This window comes from Tachyglossus aculeatus, chromosome 14 (genome assembly GCF_015852505.1).
Source record: "Tachyglossus aculeatus isolate mTacAcu1 chromosome 14, mTacAcu1.pri, whole genome shotgun sequence".
Lineage (NCBI taxonomy): Eukaryota > Metazoa > Chordata > Mammalia > Monotremata > Tachyglossidae > Tachyglossus > Tachyglossus aculeatus.
This window is the reverse complement of record NC_052079.1, coordinates 25,334,876-25,352,994: the sequence shown is the minus strand read 5'-3', so window position 1 is coordinate 25,352,994 and position 18,119 is coordinate 25,334,876. Positions and strand designations below refer to the sequence as shown.

General features: G+C 45.6%; 1 non-coding gene across 1 annotated transcript; it reads left to right on the top strand.

Moving 5' to 3' along the window:
* Positions 1-16,959: 16,959 nt before the first annotated feature.
* Positions 16,960-17,097, top strand: LOC119937412. Its single transcript, XR_005454082.1, has one exon. It is a non-coding gene; the product is annotated as a small nucleolar RNA SNORA7 (small nucleolar RNA).
* The last annotated feature ends 1,022 nt before the right edge of the window (positions 17,098-18,119 follow it).

The window sequence follows — 18,119 nt, the reverse complement described above, 5'->3', positions numbered from 1 at the left end:
CTTCTTACTGTACCTCGATCTCAGCTATCTCTCCACCAACCCCTAGCCCACCTCCTGCCTTTGGCCTGGAACACCCGCCCTCCTCAAATCTGACAGACAATTACTCTCCCCACCTTCAAAACCTTATTGAAGGCAGATCTCCTCCAAGAGGCCTTCCCAAACTAAGCCCTTCTTTTCCTCATCTCTCACTCCCTTCTGCATCCCTCTGACTTGTTCCCTTTGCTCTTGCACCCTCCCAGCCCCACAGCATGTATATACATATCTGTCATTTTATTTATTTGTATTGATCAATGGAGGCATTGAGCTTGTGTAAATGTTAAAGAAGAGCATCACCTTTGTCCCTGAGATCTCTAGACTGGGATCATTTCTATTAACTCTACTATAGTGTACACTCCCAAGTGATTAGTACTGTGTTCTGCACACAGTAAGTGTTCAATAAGTACCACTGATTGATTGATTGATCTCAACAAGTTTGCCATCAGGTGCATTGCCTCGGTTCTTGGTTCTGATTCTGGGATGAGTTCTCTGATAGCTGGGACAAGGGTCATGTCTTTGCTTGTGGGAAGGTTTTGTAGAAGGCATGTTGCAGAGGAGACTATTGAAATGCTGTTGCCACCTCTTCAGGATTCACTCCTGATCTGCTGTTGCGACTGGAGCCCCATGCTGACTCTGGAAACTACCTGCAGAGCAAAGCAAAAAAGGCACCCATTCATCAGCTCTCAGTCGTATTCATTGTCTAATCGCTTGTGGGGAGGCTTTGTAATGTCAAAAAGAGCCCATCCTACCAAGTCTAGAAGCAACTCAAAAATTGAGAGTAGAGAATTTCATGCACCTAAACTTCCCGTTAGTGGATAAATTTGATCTTCCTAATATGTGACGATCTTTTTTCAAAAAAGTTTTATTTTATTTTTCAATTCTAAGGACGTTTGCCACGAATAAGCTTGTGTTTGGAAGATAACTTTCCAGTTGAAAAAATCCTTTCTGGCCCTGATCCTGCATGTCCAGAACATCCCTAATGTGAGCAGGCGTTCCTGCTGACCCATGACTTTGGCTGTGGAGCTCTAGGAACACTGACTCCCCTTCATGACAGCAACAGGAGCATTTCAGGCATTTTCTTCTCCCTAAACCCTCTCCCCCATCCTGTTGCTGCCATGGTGGTCCCAGGTAGCATCAGTAGCCATCAGTATCCTCAGGCAACACTAGCCAACTGGGTAGATGACAAGGAACAGCATGGCATAGTGGAGAAAGCAAGGGACTGGGAGTCTGAGTACTTTGATTCTAATTCTGGCTCTGCCACGTGCCTGTTATGTGATCTTGGGCAAGTCACTCAACTGCTCAATTTCCTCATCTGTAAAATGAGGATTCAATGCCTATTCTTCCTCCTACTTTAGACCGTGAGTCCCATGAGGGACAGGGACCATGTCTGACCAGATTAACTTGTATCTACCCCAGCACTTAGAACAGTCCTTGAAACATACCATGCACTTCAGGAATACAACAATAATAGCTAGACCCTTCAGGCCAGGAGTCAATGCCCCGTTAAACCCTTCCTGCTTTCACAACCTCAATCTTTTGCTTTCCTGGCTTTCTAATCTGCTCAAAACTGTCAAACAATCAATCCGTTGAGAAGCACCATGGTATAGTGGATAGGGCACAGGCCTGGGAGTCATAATCATGGTTCCCCCACCTGTCTGCTCTGTGACTTGGGCAAGTCACCTCACGACTCTTTGCCTCAGTTATCTCATCTGTAAAATGGAGATTAAGATTAAGACTGTGAGCCCCAAATGGGACAGGGACTGTGTCCAACCTGATTACCTTGTATCTATCCCAGAGCTTAGAACGGTGCTTGGCATATAGTAAGTGCTTAACAAATACCATTATTATTATTATTTATTGAGCACCTATTGGGTGAAGAACCCTGTACTAAGCACTGGGGAGAGTACCATACAATCAAACAAGCAGCATGCTAGGGCCACATGGTTTCAGGTTCCAAATGAAAGAATCAGCGTGGCTCAGTGGAAAGAGCCCGGGCTTTGGAGTCAGAGGTCATGGGTTCAAATCCCGGCTCCGCCACTTGTCAGCTGTGTGACTGTGGGCATGTCACTTAACTTCTCTGGACCTCAGTTACCTCATCTATAAAATGGGGATTGTGAGCCCTCTGTGGGACAAACTGATCACCTTATAACCTCCCCAGCACTTAGAACAGTGCTTTGCACATAGTAAGAACTTAGTAAATGCCATTATTATTATTATTATTATTAAAGGTCTACAGTCTTTAATAATGATAATAATGGTATTTGTTAAGCGCTTACTATGTGCCAGGCACTGTTCTATACACTGGGGTAGATACAAGGTTATCAGGTTGTCCCACCTGGGGCTCACAGTCTTAGTCCCCATTTTACAGATGAGGTAACTGAGGCACAGAGAAGTTAAGTGACTTGCCCAAAGACACACGGCTGACAAGTGGCAGAGCTGGGATTCGAACCCATGACTCCCAAGCCCATGCTCTTTCCACTAAGCCATGCTGCTTCTCTTTAGTGTCATCCAGTCTTCTCTATAGGCATGACCCCTGGACCGCACACAGAAGCTACCTCCGGTTCCTTGAGCAGCTCCATCAGCATCATTTTCAGGCCTTACTTGATAGCAACTGACAAGGCAAGATCATGAATAGTGAAGTTCTAAAATGTAGTCAGTCTCCTACAGAGCTACACAACTACATTCAGCTATACTAAGTGGGTCATAGGAGGAGAATGAGTGATAGCAGGCCTCTTTTCAACTGCTGTTTGGAGGGCTGAAATTGGGAAACCGAAAGGAAAGAGGGGAGAGGAAATGGTTTAAGTACACCATCAACCTCAGGCAATGCTGCATCCTGGCTGAAAACTGGAAGGCATTTTTACTGAGGCTAGAACAGCATGGCGCATTGCTCTCAAGAAAGGAGTAAGCGAAAACTTCTTAAAGAATGAGATTCAAGGAGGCAAAGGAAAAAACAGCACTAGGCACTGCAAACATTAAGTACAACACAACGAGGGACAACATTTTTGCATGCACAATGTGGCCAAGACTGTATATCCCACATTGGTGTCTTCTTCGCGTAAGGAACCCAACCACCAATATGGTCTGCACTGAGACAGAACACTGTTCTCTCCCATCTCAGTGTCTGGCTTGTTGAATCAGATGCCGTTAGTGCTGTAAACTTGTTTATAACTTGGCATCAGGTCCATCCCAGGAGGACACATTCATAAACACCTTCTCAATTAAGAGTACTCACTTATAAATCCTGGATCATTTACTCCAACTCAGTTATCTCCCTTGCGTGAGAAGTAAAGACTGAGAAAATGAGGGTACAGGCTCTGAGTTTTCTAACAGTTACCAGGGTCCTCTCTTGAGAAGTTAATAGTCTAGGACGGGGCATGGATGGTAGAAGGCAGGATATCAATCAATCAATCAGTCAATCAATCAATCGTATTTATTGAGCGCTTACTGTGTGCAGAGCACTGTACTAAGCACTTGGGAAGTACAAGTTGGCAACATATAGAGATAGTCCCTACCCAACAGTGGGCTCACAGTCTAAAAGGGGGAGACGGAGAACAAAACCAAACATACTAACAAAATAAAATAAATAGAATAGATATGTACAAGTAAAATAAATAAATAAATAAATAGAGTAATAAATATGTACAAACATATATACATATATACAGGTGCTGTGGGGAAGGGAAGGAGGTAAGATGGGGGGATGGAGAGGGGGACGAGGGGGAGAGGAAGGAAGGGGCTCAGTCTGGGAAGGCCTCCTGGAGGAGGTGAGCTCTCAGTAGGGCCTTGAAGGGAGGAAGAGAGTTAGCTTGGCGGATGGGCAGAGGGAGGGCATTCCAGGCCCGGGGGATGATGTGGGCCGGGGGTTGATGGCGGGACAGGCGAGAACGAGGTACGGTGAGGAGATTAGCGGCAGAGGAGCGGAGGGTGCGGGGTGGGCTGTAGAAGGAGAGAAGGGAGGTGAGGTAGGAGGGGGCAAGGTGATGGAGAGCCTTGAAGCCCAGGGTGAGGAGTTTCTGCCTGATGAGCAGATTGATTGGTAGCCACTGGAGATTTTTTTATCTTGTTTCCACTTTCAGTTCTCCATTGTCTTGCTGCTTAATCTCAGTTAGGCCATTGAGTACCCTTGTCAGTCTGAGTATGGATATGTGTGTGTGTGGGTGTGTGGGTGTGTGGGTGTGCAGGCAGTAGTTGGGAGAGAGCTGAGGGAAGCAGACTACATGTCTCAGAAAACACTGAAGAGATGGGGGACAGGACTTCATTTTTTTACCTTTCTTAGTTCAAGACCCTGAGCCTAAATAGCATCAGCATGACCCCTGTGAATACCTGTATAGACAGGCAGGCGTAGAGAATGGATTGCCAGAACCCTGGGGGAAACTGTATTGGAGGGGAAAAGGTGACTTTGGCGCTATTCCATTAAACAAACAACAAGAGAAAGATCCAGGACCAACTGCACTGGGGGAAGATGATAGTCGTTGAACGCCAGGGTGCTTGTTTGGTACTCAGAGACTCATAGAGTCAATGAGAGGGACACAAGGACGCTGGCTGAGATACTGAGCATAACAAGGGCAAACTGAGGATAAAATCTTAGTTGTGTATGCAGGCCTAAATTTACCCTCCTCTGGAGCCTGAGCTGTTAGATTTTGATGATAATGATGATATTTATTAAGCGCTTACTATGTGCCAAGCACTATTCTAAACACTGGGGTAGATACAAGCTAATCAGGTTGTCCCATGTGGGGCTCACAGACTGAATCCCCATTTTACAGGTAAGGTAACTGAGGCACAGAGAATAACAATAATAATGATGGTATTTGTTAAGCGCTTACTATGTGCAAAGCACTGTTCTAAGTGCTGGGGAGGTTACAAGGTGATCAGGTTGTCCCATGGGGGGCTCACAGTTTTAATCCCCATTTTACAGATGAGGTAACTAAGGCACAGAGAAGTCAAGTGACTTGCCCAAAGTCACACAGCTGACAGTTGGCAGAGCTGGGATTTGAACCCATGACCTCTGACTCCAAAGCCCGTGCTCTTTCCACTGAGCCACGCTGCTTCAAGTTAAGTCACTTGCCCAAACACAAACAGCTGATAAGTGGCAGAGCCTGGATCAGAACCCACGACCTCTGACTCCCAAGCCCATGCTCTTTCCACTAAGCCAAGCTGCTACTCAGCACATGATGCCTGGTACCATTGCCCCTCGCTGTGCAATAACATTGTCACATTGTGTTTGACCTAATTGGATTGTCTCTCCTTCCTCCTCTCTTTCACCCCAAAGATGAAGTCCCAGCCATCACTGGCAGCATCACCCTTCCCCCCAAACTAGCCTTCCCAGAGCCTCTATCCTGGATGCTCGGGATGGAGAGAAGCGGATTTACCTGAGTCCTCCCTGGCAATCTTCCAAACAAAACCCACACACCCCCATCTGGGGTTCTAGCTGCTCCAAGATACTATATGAGATGGAACATTCCTCCGTTTCCATAGGGCAGAGGTGAAGGGGTTGCTTAAGAGCCTGGCAGCTGGGAGGGCGAGCCCACGGATCTAGCCTTGCCTTCCTGCTTTGGCCTGGGCCCAGGGGTCACCTGACCACCCATACTCTGTCTGGGATGGACCCTGGGGTGGGCAGCTGAGGCTCCGCCTGGAGGGGTGGGTATCCGGGGCGCTGGCCTGGAACAGGACTGCCAAGTCCCAGCTCTCCAGGGATGGTGAGGCCCTCTCAGGAACATCAGTGTCACCTTTCCCAGGCCTGGGGCGACACACCCCGTGGCCCTCCTCCCTCTCCTTTTTCTTTCTAGCGAAGCTTGAGGAGACAATGTGTAGGACTCTGGAGAGAGAGAAGGAGGAAGGAGGAAGAGAAGCAGTGTGGCTCAGTGGAAAGAGCACGGGCTTGGGATTCAGAGGTCACGGGTTCTAATCCTGGCTCCGCCACTTGTCAGCTATGTGACTTTGGGCAAGTCACTTAACTTCTCTGTGCCTCACTTACCTCACCTGGAAAATGGTAATTTAGACTGTGAGCCCCATATGGGACAACTTGATTACTTTGCATCCCCCCAGCACTTAGAACAGTGCATGGCACATAGTAAGTGCTTAACAAATGCCACCATCATCATTATTATTGGAGAAGCAGCGTGGCTCAGTGGAAAGAGCGTGGGCTCAGGAGTCAGAGCTCAAGGGTTCTAATCCCAGCTTTGTCACTTGTCTGCTGTTTGACCTTGGGCAAGTCACTTCACTTCTCTGAGCCTCAGTTTCCTCATCTGTAAAATGGGGATGAAGACTGTGAACCCCAAGTGGGACAACCTGATCACCCTGTATCCCCCCCCAGTGCTTAGTGCTTCGCACATAGTAAGTGCTTAACAAATACCATTATTATTATTATTATTAAGAGGAGGGATGGTTGGGTGAGGTGGGACTACAGTAGAAGAATTTTAGCTTGTTTCCCTCTTTCCCACCCACCCACTGGGAGCCAGTTTATCCCTTTCCCACCTTGGCCTCCACCATCTCATCTCCACTGAGCACACAGTTTGTTACTGATAGGGTGAGTGGGTTCCGAGGAGGAGCAGGAGAAAGAGAAGGAAGAGGAGGAGGAGGAGGTGAAGATGGAGAGATGGAGCACCTCTCAGGATTGTGTTTGCACCCTACTGGGGGCCGGCCACTGCACCTGGAGATCACTGCCTGCTTGTCAGACTGCTCACTAAGGAACCAGCAGCCACTTTCCAGTGGCCAAGAAATCAGCTTTCCCTCCCTGGGAGAGAAGTTCACAGAGAAGATCAGTGTGAGATTCTTCCTGCAATTGCTCCATGGCCCTTTACCTCCTGCCAAACCCTTCTAAGCCCCTGAGCTCCCACCATCTTCATCCTTTCCTATTTTACTGTCCCTGCTGAACCCCATCCCCACCTCTCACCAGCCAGGGAACATCCCTGGGCTTGAATCGGCTGGAACTCCTTTGCAACCGGGTTCTGAGACTAAGAATTCCTTCAGAACCAAAGCCCACAGCGATGCCTGCTGAGCTGGTGGGCAGGAAAGGCCCAAGCAGGGATTCCTGCTTTCTCCCAGAAGTTCTGACCCAGAGGCCAAGAGTGGGAGGTGGGAGAATGAGGGGGGCGAAGGATGAGGAGCCCAATTCTCTGCAGGAACAGGGCAGTGACCAACTGCTCTAGCCCTGATTGTTGGAGATGCATCTACCAGGTGCTGGGGTTTTTGCCAGAGAGAGGGATTGATGCAGGTCTTCAGCATGGAACAACCTCTCTAGACATATCTTCAACTCTTAGCAACTGCAGAGAAGCAGTGGAAAGGTACTATGTCTAATAATTAAGAAAAAGAATAAGAACTATGGTACTTAAATGTTTACTGTGATGTGCAAGGCACTATAGTAAATGGTGGAGTAAATACAGTACATGCAGATTGGACACTATCCCTTTCCCATGTGGGGCTCAGAGTTAAAGTAGGAGGAAGAACAGGTATTGAATCCCCATTTTACAGATGAGGAAACTGAGGTACAGAGTTATTAAGTGAATCATCCAAAGTCACGCAGAAGACAAGTGGCAGAGTTGGGATTGGAATCCAGGTCCTCTGACTCCCGGAGCCATGTACTTTTCACTAGGTCATAAAGTCTGACCTGTTTATACTGTATTTACTCCAGCACTTAGTACAGTACTATGATAAGAGCTTAACAAATAACACACGGGCCAGCAACTGAGAAGGAGAAGAAGGGAATGGGAGAAAGGAACTCCTATCCCCTCTCAGACCTAGCCAGGGTCCACCTTCTCCTCTCCACCCCTTCCTGAGCCTCTAGATAAGAAAAAGACACAGTGATAAGAAACTTGAACTTGTTTGTTTTTACAATGCATTGTATTCAGGTTTAGAAGGGGGATTAAGGAAATGTGCTTCTTTCCTTCCGAATCTTTATACTTCATTTTGTCACTAACAATAATAATAATAATTATGTTACTTGTTAAGCACTCACTGTGTGCCAAGCACTGATCTAAGTGTTGGAAGTAGAAACAAGTTAATCAGGTTGGACAAAGTCCCTGTCCCACATGTGGGACAGCCTAAGTAGGAGGAAGTAGGATTTAATACCATTTAACAGATAATTGAGGCACAAAGTTAAGTGACTTTCCCAAGGTCACTCAACAGAAATGTAGCAGAGCTGGGATTAAAACTCAGGTCCTCTAACTTTCCACTAGGCCACACTGCTTCCACTCCTCTGAACTGATTTCCCTGCAGCAATTGGAAGCAATATCGGGGGCAGGGGTTACTGTGGGTCATTATGTCTGAAGCCCTGGGCTGGCAGCCATTGATCCCAGTGTTAAAGGGATCTTGTGCGAAAGCATAGAGAGAAAGCATAGGGCAACTCTTTGGGAGTTTCTTAGAACTGTCTGGGACATTCATTCATTCATTCAATCAATCGTATCTATTAAGTGCTTACCGTGTGCAGAGAACTGGTGGAATACAATAAACAATAAACCATCACATTCCCTGCCTACAATGAGATTACAGTCTGGGGTGGGGGTGGGGACAGACATCAAAACAAATAAATAAAATTACAGATATATACATAAGTGCTGTGGGATTAGGAGGGGGAGAGAGCAAATGAAGCAAGGCAGGGTGACACAAAAAGGAGTGGGAGATAAAGAAAAGTGGGACAGTTTAGGAAGGCCTCTTGGAGGAGATGTGCCTTCAATAAGGCTTTGAAGCAGGGGGAGAGTAATTGTCTGTTGGATTTGAGGAGGGAGGGCATTCTAGGCCAGAGGCAGGACATGGGCTAGGGGTTGGCAGCAAGACAGATGAGACCGAGGCACAGTGAGAAGGTTAGCACTAGAGGAATGAAGTGTGCGGGCTGAGTTGAAGAAGGAGTGAAGTGTGGTGAAGTAGGTGGGATCAGGGTAGTGGAGTGCTTTAAAGACAATGGAGAGGAGTTTCTGTTTGATGCAGAGGTGGATGGGCAACTGCTGGAGTTTTTGAGGAGCAGGTTGACATGATCCGGGAAACAGAGTGAAGTATGGACTGGAATGGGAAGAGACAGGATCCTAGGAGGTCAGCAAGCAGGTTAATGCAGTAAACCAGGAGGGACAGGATGAGTGATTGTATTAATGATGGCATTTATTAAGCACTTACTATGTCAAAGCACTGTTCTAAGCACTGGGGAGATTACAAGGTGATCGGGTTGTCCCACGGGGGGCTCACAGTCTTAATCCCCATTTTACAGATGAGGGAACTGAGGTACAGAGAAGTTAAGTGACTTGCCCAAAGTCACGGAGCTGACAGTTAGCAGAGCTAAGGTAGCAGTTTTGATGGAGAGGAAAGGGCAGATTTTAGTGATGTTGTGAAGGTGGGACTGAAAGGATTTAGTGATGGATTGAATATGTGGCGTGAATGAGAGAGAGTCAAGCATAACACCAAGGTTACGAGACTGTGAGATAGGAAGGACAATTGTGCTGTCTACAGTGATGAGAAAGTCATGGGGAGGACAGGGTTTGGGTGGTGAGGTAAGGAGCTCAGTTTTGGACATGTTAAATTTGAGGCAGGGAATATGTCTGTTTATTGTTGTAATCTCCCAAACACTTGATACAGTGCTCTGCACACAGTAAGCTCTGAATAAATATGACTGAATGAATAAATGGATGAATGAAGACTGCAGCTCTAATAAATAGCACATAATCATACTGCACCTCCACCATGACAATCAGCTCTTGTTGAATTTCAGTGTTGTGGATCACCACTGGTCAGAAAGCCCTTCATGCTTCAGTTTCTTCATCAAGAAAATGAGGACAATAGTACCTATAACCAGTTAGATTTGGAAGTTCACTTGCAAATTATTTGACAAAACACACTAAATAACAATCAAGCATAACCGAGGTAAGATTAAATTTCATTTTTGAATATGGAATCTTATGTTTAAGCTTTATGCCCTAATGCATTGTGGCACTATAAATAAGCACTATTGACGTGGCATACTTGAGGCAATGAAATGGTTCATTCCAGTGGATTCTCCTTTACTAAAAAGCATGTTCTCTAGAGATTTTATGGAAAACTGGGACCAATTCTTCACAAGAACAGAATATAGGCAATTCTAATTTATGCAAAGAAACACTTCAAATCTTTTTGCACTGACTGGAATCAATCAGTGGCATTTTATTAACATTTACTCTGTGCACAGCACTGTATTAAGAACTTGGGAGAGTATAATACAATGAAATTGGTAGAGGAACTTGCAACCTAGAAGGGGAGGTAGATAAGCACATTAAATAAATAAATACAGTAAAAAAAAACAGTGCGCAGGCCACTGCACTAAGAGCTTGGAAGTGTACAATATAATAAGATTTGGTAGATGTGATTCCTGCCTCCAAGGACTTACAGGCTACAAGCTAATTGGCCAAGACCACACATATACACACACACATACATACACACGGCTACACGCCTGTCCACCTACTTTCTTATTGCATTCCTTGCCTCAGGGAGAATACGACTGGAAGGATGCCAGAGCGTGAGTGGCACTGCAAACATCAGTAGCATATTGATCAATTCCTCTGAGCAGTTTCTTCATTCCTGATGTCTTAGGAATAAGACTCAACTGTTGTTCCTGAAGGGAAACTCCATCCCGGTATGAAAGCTTGCTCCTGTGGCCTGCAACTTTTATCTGGTTACTCCTTCACAGAAAGAATGCAGCAGTTAAATCTGCTGTGATAACTCATGTCCTTTAAGAGCTCTTGTCATGATAAGCCAACTAGGGAAGTATTTGAAAAAGCAAGACTCAGTGACTTACCATACAGAGAACTCTTAACTCACATGAGTAATCAATTGTATTGGAGTCATGTGGTAAGACAGAATCTGTTCATAGGAAAGTGAAAGATGATCAGTCAACCAATTGACAGTATTTATTGAGAACTTACTGTGTGCAGAACACTGGAGGATGAGATAACATTAGCTCAACTTGATTCTTCTGCTTTGCCAAAAATGAACTGAGATAGAACCACCTCACATGAACCATTTTAATCCTCCTTGACCTCTCAGGTGCCTTTGACACTGCAGACCAACCCTATCTCCAGGAAACGCTATCTAATCTTGGCTTCACTGACACAGCCCTTCCCGGGTGCTTCTCCGTATTCTCCTGACAACTCCTTTTCAATCTCTTTTGCGGACTCCTTCTTTGCTTCCCACCCCCTAACTGAGAGGGTCCCTTAGGGTTCAGTTCTGAGTCCCATTCTATTCTCCATCTTCACCCACTCCCTTGGAGAACTCATTCATTCTGACAACCTCAACTACCATATCAGTGGGGATGATTCACAAATCTACCTCTCCAGTCCTGACCTCTCCTTTTCTGCAGGTGGACTTTTCTATCCTGCCTTCAGGACATCTCTACTTGGATGTCTCACTGATACCTCAAATTTAATATGTCCAAAACGAAACACCTCATCTTTCTACCCAGATCCTGTCCACCTACTGTCTTTCCCATCACTATAGACAACACTATGATGATGATGGTGGTATTTGTTAAGCGCTTACTATGTGCCAAGCACTGTTCTAAGCACGAGGGCAGATACAAGGTAATCAGGTTGTCCCACGTGGGCTCACAGTCTTAATCCCCATTTTACAGATGAAGTCACTGAGGCCCAGAGAAGTGAAGTGACTTGCCCAAGGTCACACAGCTGACAAGTGGCGGATCCAGTATTAGAACCCATGACCTCTGACTCCCCAGCCCGGGGTCTTTCCACTACTGTCCTTCCTGTCACCAAATCCTGCTGGTCTACCTTCCCAATATCTCTAGACTCCTCTTTCTACTCTTCATCCAAACTGTTATCATGCCAGTCCAAGCATTTGTCACATTCCACCTCAACTACTGTAGCAGCCTCCTCACTAATCTCACTGCCTCCAGTTTCTTATCTCTCCAGTTCATATGTCACTATGCTTCGCAGATCATTTTTCTAAAAATCTACTAGATCCTCATCTCCCAATTCCTCAAAAACCTCCAGTAGTTGTCCATACACCTCTGTATAAAACAGAAACTCCTTACCGTTGGCTCTGGGGCCCACGGTATCAGCTCACCCACTCTTATCTTACCTCACTGATCTCTCACTACAATACAACTCATGCATTTTGCTCCTCTAATGCCAACCTACTCACTGTTTCCCGACCTCATCAATCTCACCACTGACCCTTTGCCCACATTCTCCATCTGGCCTGACATTCCCTCCCCCTTCACATTTTACACATCATCATTTTACCCATCAGCAAATCCCTACTAAAATCACATTTCCTCTGAGAGGTTATCCCCGACTAATCCTTCATTTCCCTATTTGCCTCCCCTTCAGTGTCCCTTCCCCCTTCAACACCCTATTGGAGGCTCACCTCCTCCAAGAGGCCCTTTCCAGACTAAGCCCCCCTTTTCCTCAGCTCCCCCCTCCTCCGCATCACCCCGACTCGCTCCCTTTGCTTTACTCCCTTCTCTGCCCCACTGAACTTACACACTTGTAATTGTAATATGTACATTTCTATAATTATATTTATTTATATTGATGCCTGTTTGCTTGTTTTGATGTCTGTCTCCCCACTTCTAGACTGTAAGCCCGGTGTGGGCAGGAGTTATCTCTCTTTATTGCTGAATTGTACTTTCCAAGCACTTATTACAGTGCTCTCTGCCCACAGTTAGCACTCAAAAAATAAAATTGAATGAATGAATGAATGACCGTAGGCACTTGGCTGTGTACTCCTTAATCACTTTGACACTCATCCCACCCCCAGCCCCACAGAAGTTATGCACCTATCTTTATACTCTGCCATTTCCCCTGTCCATAATTTATTTTAAACTTGAGGGCAGCAATTGTGTCTACCAATTCTCTGGTATTGTATTTTCCCAAAAGCATGATACAGTGTTCTGCACACAGAAAGTGCTCAATAAATGCCACTGATTGATTGATTAAGCCACCACTGTCTTTTATGTTTGGCTTTGTCTTCCACACAAATTTTACTGTTTTCTTTTCCACTTTTTCCCCTACCTGCCATGTGAAGCCCCTTTTGGATCCTCAAACCTTTACTTAACACCGTGAACAATAAGTTTGATTGAGAGCATAGCAGAGTTCGCTACAGATACAGCCATAGAGGGAGTCCGTTCTGTGGTCCCAGCCATGACAGCTTTCCCAGTGAAGCCCTCAGATGAATGAGACGGGGCAACAGTGTTGCACTCAGCAACAGAGTAAGCCAGATGAGGGAACAGAGAGGGCTGCGGTCGAAAGGATGCATAAAGGTATTCAGGTCCACAGCCACAGACCACAACCGTAACCCAACCAACTGTCTCACAACAAGTGCTGTTGGCTCCAAGGGGATTGGGCAAGAGAATGCAAATGGCTCAACACGACCTATCACCACTGTTGAAAACTAACTCAAGAGCATGCTCTACAATGGTGAGAAACCCCCTTCCTTGTACTCCAAAAAATCCTAAGCAATTAGGATATTTGTTGCCTAGTAAGTGAAGAGAGAGTAGTCCCATTTAACAGCCCTCAGGGTGTTGGAACAGCAATGCTTACCCTGAATGGGGAAGGATGCTAGAAAATTAAACTCACCCAAAGTAAATCGGGTTTACTCGTAGACCATGGCTTGTAAGATATATAATTCATTCTCTCAGTCATTCATTCAATACTATTTATTGAGTCCTTACTGTGTGCAGAGCACTGTACTAAGTGCTTGAAAAGTACAATTCAGCAACAAATAGAAACAATCCCTTCCCACAACAGGCTCACAGTCTAGAAGGGGCAAGACAGACAACAAAACAAGTAAACAGGCATCAACAGCACCAATATAAATAAATAGAATTACAGATATATACACATCATTAATAAAATAAATAGAATTATAAATATGTACATATGTACACACAAGTGCTGTGGGGCAAGGAGGGGAGTAGAACAGATGGAACGAGTGGGGGCTATGGGGATGGGAAGGGGAGCATAGGAAAAGGGGGGCTTAGTACGGGAAGGCCTCCTGGAGGAGGTGAGCTTTCACTCATTCATTCATTCGATCATATTTATTGAGCACTTACTGTGTGCAGAGCACTGTACTAAGTGCTTGGGAAGTACAAGTTGGCAACATATAGAGACGGTCCCTACCCAACAGCGGGCTCGAAGGGGGGAAGTGTGCTAGTTTTGGTGGATTTGAGGAGGGAGGGCATTCCAGACCAGAGGTAGGACATGTGCCAAGGGTCGATGGTGGGACAGATGAGAATGAGGCACATTGAGTTGGTTAACACCAGAGGAGCGGAGTGTGTGGGCTGGACTGTAGAAGACAAGAAGGGAGGTGAGGTAGGAGGGGTCAAGGTGATGGAGAGCTTTGATGCCAATAGTGAGAAGTTTTTGCTTAAGGAGGGGGTGGAGGAAGGGGGGGGGGGGCAAAATGAAAACCAGAAGATAAAGTTACCATTGCATTGTGTAATATCTGGGTGAAACAACAGGATGATGATGAAAACAGACATTGGTCTATGTAGTAAGAGCATTAACTCCACTTAGTCCACTTAGTACAGTGCACTGTTGTTACCCATCGCAGAGGGATGGGTTCGAGGATTGGCACAATGAGAGCAAGAGAACAGAGTCAGAAAGGCTGAGCTGAGCAAAATTTATTCTGCATGGTGAATTGAACTTCCCTTTCGGGAGGAATACACTTAATTTAGTTACTCGCATGATGCAGTGCACCTAGCTCCCTTCCCGTGAAGCTTCCCACCTGGGAGGAATACATTTATATGGGCAGCACAGTCCCCAATGTCTACCAGCTGGTAGAAATGGGTAGGAGACATCCATTGTCTCCATGGGCTACCTTTCAATTCAACTGGAAATTGAGCTCCCTCCCCAAGGGGATACTCACTTCTCCTTGCTCCCATCAGGAGGTCCAATGGATCACTCAGAACCACGCAGGTTCCAACAGAGTGGTCATCCCCGACTCTGGGTAGAGGCGACTTGTCACATCAGTGTGACAGAGTTTTAAGCTGCTACTAAGAGTTCGTGGAGACTCCTCCCCAGATATACCCTGCTACTTCTCGATCCTCCTCTCTTCCATGGCCATATTTGGGGGTAAGGAAGGTTGTGTGACGAGACCCATCCAAATCTTCTTACTGTCACCCCCACTTCCAGGGTTAGTGACCTTGTGGGACTTCAGAATTAAGGGACCCACACCTCTCAGATTGGAACCAGGACGTATGTGGTGTGTTTATTCAGAGCTAACACTCTGTCATAATGACAGAGACCTTTCCAGCCAGGGTCTGACCGATCACAACTGTGAACTAAGTGCTTGGGCTTTATACTTGGGAGAACAGCTAAAGGAGCATGAACTGACCAGATAAGGAGTCAATATCGCAGCACTAAGTGAAATCATATGACCTGATCAAGGAAAGCAAACAGAAATAGCCACTAGATACATCTTGTTTGAGAAAGCAAGGTTCGGGGACCTGGGTTCTAATCCTGACTCTGCCCTGCTGTGTGACCATGGGAAAGTCATTTAACTTTTCTGTGCCTCAGTTTCCTCAACTGCAAAATGGGGATTCAATACCTGCCCTCTCTCCTAGTTAGCCTGTGATCCCCATGTGAGACAGGGACCGTATTCATCCTGATTAACTTACATCATCTACCTCAGTACTTAGAACAGTGCTTGACACATAAAAAGCAGTTAACAAAAAAGAGAGACCTTCCCTCTTCAGAAAGGCAGCTATCAGAGATTAGTTTTGCAATCCTTTACTAATTTCAGGCTTTCCAAATCTGCACAAAGATATGTGACAGTCTGTAGACCCTAAACCTGCTCCTGAAATAAAAAAGTGACTTGCCTACCATCAGTGGTAAACCCCCCATAATGATAAAGTGTCATGAAGGAAAAGAATGATTCTCCGAAGACACGGACTGATTAATCACAGGAGTACTAACATCTGATGAACTGAATATAATGGGAGATTTTAACTTAAGTTGAAAGTGATGCTCACCTGTGGAAGAAAGTTATTGGAGTGCGTGAGCTTTCAAACTCAACTGTAATGGTCTACTTTTGCTGAGAGAAAGCACCAAGTACGATCTTGTGATCACCAACATCATTTTTGCCTGCCAAACAGAAGAAAAATATCCTAGATGCATCCACCATTGTAGCAGTGGCATCCAATTGACTATATCACAATGTGGCAGAGACACGTTGAGGATGTGCAGACCAGAGCAGTGTGTTCCAAGTTCACACTGACGATCCAATCGCTGCATAGAAAAGTGACCTCTAAAAGAGAGCTAAATGTTAAACTTACAGGGATGAAGTTATTTGCAAAGAACTCCACCACAAAATTACAATGGCCCTGTCGAAACAGGAACAGCTGACAATCCCCAGTATAAACAGTGAATGAGTATTTCTCTGTGATACTTTTCTAGGAGATGGTCATCTAGACTTTGGCTAAAGCCAAACAAAGTCACAAAGGTGGGTTTGTTTATGCCAGATAAAATGATCAGAGATAAATCATCTACCTGCAGCCAAACAATTACTACATCAGCAAAACTTTGCAACAGCTCATGACTCAGACCTAAGAGAGGTTCAAGGAAATCTCCATTGTGGAGCATTTCCTTTCCCTGGAAACATCCAATAACCCTGGTTTTACTATTCAGTTCTCTCCTGGTTCCTGCTTAATTCTTGTCATTCCTCCTCGATATTTTCCCCTGGCTCTGCCTTCACCTCTCACCCTCTGACTGTGGTTGTCCCATCGAGGTCCATTCTGGCTCCCTTTCTCTTGTCCTTTACACTTACTCCCTCTGGGAGCTTATCCGCTCTCACAGCTTATATGATCACCTCTTTTCAGAAGACTCCCAAATCCACCTTGATGCAGCCCTGCTCACTCACTTCCATTACAATCTCTCATTCCTCTTTCCTCCAGGACATCTTCACATGGATAATAATAATGATTAATAATAATTACGGTACTTGTTGACCCTCTCAGGGTCGCACCTGGAGAGTTTCCAATACTCTATCAGTCTCAACTATGGGAGGGAGAGCCAAGCAGAGATATACCCATTTCATTCCTAGCTTGGCCAGTGGCTAGTGAGTGGAAGGCACTCTGCTACAAGCCAAGATTCCCCTTTGCTGGGCAGCAGCAGCATGGGAGAGAGTGGAGGGCAGAGACTCAAATTTACTGCACATAAGGAGTCTATGGTAAACCATTTCCATATTTTTACCAAGGAAACTATAAATACACTACCAGAACAATTGCAGATGGAGGTGGGGCATTCTAGGAGAAATGTGTCCACGGTGTCGCTATGGGTCAAAGATGACTCGACAGCGTAAGACAAAACATGATACTTGTTAAGCACTTACTATGTGCCAAGCACTGTTCTCAGTGCTGGGGCAAATAAAAGTTAATCAGATTGGACACTGTAACAGTGACACCTGAAGCTCGATATGTCTGAATGGGAACTGTACATCTTCCTTCCTAAATTCTCTCTTTTGTCTAATTTTCCTGTTAGAGTTTATCGTAGTGTGCCTGACCTCTGTCCTCTGTCGACAACAGACCTGGGTGCTCATGAGAGAACCCCCTCAAAAAGCCACAAACTCCATGCTGCCCCAACATCAATTTGACTTGTCATGAGATCTGAAGCAATGCCATATATTGGAGGCAAATATACTGGAAAATATATTGGAAAGTATCCTAGAGAAACAATGTGGCCTTGTGGAAAGAGCATGGCCCTGGGAATCAGAGGATTCTTAGCTTTGCCACTTGGAGTCAATATCGCAGCACTAAGTGAAACCAGATGACCTGAGCAAGGAAAACAAACAGAAATAGCCACTAGGTACATCTTATTTGGGAGAGCAAGGGTTTGGGAGCTAGAGGACCTGGGTTCTAAACCTAGCTCTGCCCCTGCTGTGTGACCATGGGAAAGTCATTTAACTTTTCTGTGCCTCAGTTTCCTCAACTGCAAAATGGGGATTCATGATCTTGTATGACCTTGGGCAAGTCACTTAACTTCTCTCAGTTCCTCAGTTACCTCATCTGTAAAATGGGGACCAAGACTGTGAGCCCCACATGGGATATGGACTGTGTCCAATCTGATTAGCCTGTATGAACCACAGGGTTAAGTACAGTGCCTGACACA